Source organism: Trichosurus vulpecula, chromosome 1, assembly GCF_011100635.1.
Source record: "Trichosurus vulpecula isolate mTriVul1 chromosome 1, mTriVul1.pri, whole genome shotgun sequence".
NCBI lineage: Eukaryota > Metazoa > Chordata > Mammalia > Diprotodontia > Phalangeridae > Trichosurus > Trichosurus vulpecula.
The window spans coordinates 342566578-342570316 of record NC_050573.1 but is presented as its reverse complement, the minus strand read 5'-3'; the positions used below and the strand labels follow the sequence as shown (position 1 = coordinate 342570316).

At 36.6% G+C, this 3739-nt stretch overlaps 1 pseudogene; it reads right to left on the bottom strand.

Moving 5' to 3' along the window:
• Nucleotides 1-924: 924 nt before the first annotated feature.
• Nucleotides 925-1317, bottom strand: LOC118852588 (annotated as a pseudogene).
• Between the last annotated feature and the right edge of the window lie 2422 nt (nucleotides 1318-3739).

Here is a 3739-nt window from a genome sequence, read left to right as displayed (position 1 = left end):
CCATTAATAATTTCACTTGGGGTACTGGGCAGTTATGAAAACACTGTTATGAGGGAACTCTGGGATCATCTACTCCAATTTAGGCTTATAAGCCCAATTAACTCTACAATATTTCCAACAAGTGGTCAACCAGCTTTTCCAGGAAGGGGAATCCACTAGCCTATTCTGCTTTGCTAAAGACCTATTTAGGTAAATCTGTCTCTCTTCAATATCTATCCACTAGGTGAAATTGGATCAATTACAAATGCATCTACTGCAAGCCTCAGCAGTCACTGGCAAAATAACCTAGTAAAATTAGAGTCAATATAAAATCACAGGTTGATCTCATATTGGAAATATGGCAAATATACACAATTGCTCAAAGACGTTTTTTCGGAAACTTATATTTCCTCATCTAAAGATATTTCTGATTTTGATTCTCTGTAGACACAAAAGAAATTCATTCAAAACTATTTATTCCATAATTAAATTCTATGTTCATTGACTCATACCTATAATTTTAGTAATATTGCCATTTCCCTCCTTATCCATCTACTATGTCAAACATGAAGAATAACACTAAGAGAACAGAGATTAATTCAACATTTCAACAATAATTTCTATAAACACTTATTAAGTACTTACTACGTGAAAGTCATTATTATGCTGCTGGGACTATGAAGATGAAAACCATAGCCCCTACCCTTAAGGAACTTACATTTTAATAATGGAGATAAGAAACATATATAAACATATGATTTTTTAAAGGAAGCAATCAATACAAGGAAGACACCCAGGAAGTGTAGTGAGAAATGTGGATGAGGGAGCTCATTTCCAAAAAAAAAAGAAAGAAAGAAAGAGAGAAAACTTCAGGGCTTCCATCAGAGTTGCATCTTTTTTTTTTGGTCCATTGGAGCACTTTATTTGTATGTTTGTTTTGCACACTTAGAAAAAGAATCCCAGGATTTTTCCTCCTGTGTGTTTTCATCTTGCTTCTTCATGGTCCATGATGCCAGCTGAGGTTGTAAGCACAATAAACCCAAACCAACAGGATGGTAGGAGATTATTCTGCCACTTTTCCAGATCTTTCAATTGAACATCAAATCTGGGGCTGATTACACCACACTTGTTTAATCTGCCTGTGAGGTTCACAACAATTTTTCCTGCTCTGTGATCATCAATGATCTCAAATTTGCCAATATAACCATGCTTCATCATCACAGTTAAGAACCGGATGATTACTTTGGAGCATGGCCTGATGAGAACCTGGCGTTTTCCTCATTTCTCTGCATTGTTGATGCTTTTGAGGGCATCTTCCAGGACATTCATGCGCACCATGGTGGCAGTGCTGCAAGATGGTGAAAAGAGCCAGAGCTGCATCTTGAAGAAGACCCAGATTTCTAGGGAATATGGTCCTATTAACAACTGATTTACATAGTTTTTTAGGTTTATGAAGTGCTTTCAACATAACTTTTTATTAATAAAAGAGCAGGGACTTTTCACTTGCTTCTTTGTATCCTCAGTGTTAAGCATAGTGCCAGCCACATAGCCGATCTTTATTAATGCTTATTACATTAATTGAATTTCACAGATACGTAAACTGAGGTACAGGGAGATTAAGTTATCTTCCCATGGCAACATAGTATTTGAGTGGAATTTTTTTTTATTTATTTTTTTAAATTTATTTAACATATTTAGTTTTCAGCATTGATTTTCACTAGGGTTTGAATTACAAATTTTCTCCCCATTTCTACCCTCCCACCCACTCCAAGATGGCGTATATTCTGGTTGCCCTGTTCCCCAGTCAGCACTCCCCTCTGTCACCCCACTCCCCTCCCATCCCCTTCTCCCTTCCTTTCTTGTAGGGCAAGATAAATTTCTACACCCCATTGTCTGTGTATCTTATTTTCTTGTTGCATGCAAAAACATTTTTGTTTGGTTTTGAACATCTGTTTTTAAAATTTTGAGTTCCAAATTCTCTCCCCTCTTCCCTTCCCACCCACCCTCCCTAAGAAGTCAAGCAATTCAACATATGTGTATCATTATGTATAACCCTTCCACAATACTCATGTTGTGAAAGACTAACTATATTTTGCTCCTTCCCAACCCCTCACCCTTTATTGAATTTTCTCCCTTGACCCTGTCCCCTTTCGATAGTGTTTGTTTTTGATGACCTCCACACCCATCAGCCCTCCCCTCCATCATCCCCTCCATTTTTTTTCTTCTTCCCTCTTCTTTCCTGTGGGGTAAGATTCCCAATTGGGTATGTATGGTATTCCCTCCTTAGGCCAAATCTGATGAGAGCAAAGTTCACTCATTCCCCCCTCATCCGTCCTTTCCCCTCCTCCCACAGAACTGCTTCCTCTTGCCACCCTTATGCAAGATAATCAACCCCATTCTATCTCTCCTTATCTCCCTCTCTCAGTATGTTCCTCTCTCATCCCTTAATTTGATTTTATTTCTTTTAGATATCTTCCCTTCATCTTCAACTCACCCTGTGTCTGCTCTCTCTCTCTCTCTCTCTCTCTCTCTCTCTCTCTCTCTCTCTCTCTCTATATATATATATATATATATATATATACACACATACATATACATATATACACACATATATATATACACACACACATAGATATATACATACATACACATTCACCCATATATATACATAAACATATATGTATGCATATTCCCTTCAGCTACCCTAATACTGAGGTCTCATGAATCATACTCGTCATCTTTCCATGTAGGAATGTCAACAAAACAGTTCACCTTTAGAAAGTTCCTTGCAATTTCTTTTTCTTGTTCTTTTTCTTGATTACCTTTTCATGCTTCTCTTGATTCTTGTTTTTGAAAGTCAAATTTTCTATTCAGTTCTGGTCTTTTCACTGAGAAAGCTTGAAAGTCCTCTATTTTATTGAAAATCCATATTTTGCCTTGGAGCATGATAATCAGTTTTGCTGGGTAGGTGATTCTAGGTTTTAATCCTAGCTCCATTGACCTCCAGAATATCGTATTCCAAGCCCTTCGATCTCTTAAGGTAGAAGCTGCTAGATCTTGTATTATACTGATTGTGTTTCCACAATACTCAAATTGTTTCTTTCTGGCTGCTTGCAGTATTTTCTCCTTGATCTGGGAGCTCTGGAATTTGGCGACAAAATTCCTGGGAGATTTCTTTTGGGGATCTATTTGAGGAGGCGATCGATGGATTCTTTCAATTTCTATTTTGCCCTGTGGCTCTAGAATATCAGGGCAGTTCTCCTTGATAATTTCTTGAAAGATATCTAGGCTCTTTTTTTGATCATGGCTTTCAGGTAGTCCAATAATTTTTAAATTAAAAATTTGTAATTCAAACTGTTGTGAAAATCAATGCTGAAAACCAAATATGTTAAATAAAGAAATTGCATTTAAAAAAAAAATTATCTCTCCTGGATCTATTTTCCAGGTCAGTGGTTTTTCCAATGAGATATTTCACATTGTCTTCCATTTTTTCATTCCTTTGGTTCTGTTTTATAATATCTTGATTTCTCATAAAGTCACTAGCTTCCACTTGCTCTAATCTAATTTTTAAAGTAGTATTTTCTTCAGTGGTCTTTTGGACCTCCTTTTCCATTTGGCTAATTCTGCCTTTCAAGGCATTCTTCTCCTCGTTTTTTTGGAGCTCTTTTGCCATTTGAGTTAGTTTGTTTTTTAAGGTGTTGTTTTCTTCGCTATATTTTTCAGTATTTTTTTGGGTCTCCTTTAGCAAGTCATTGACTTG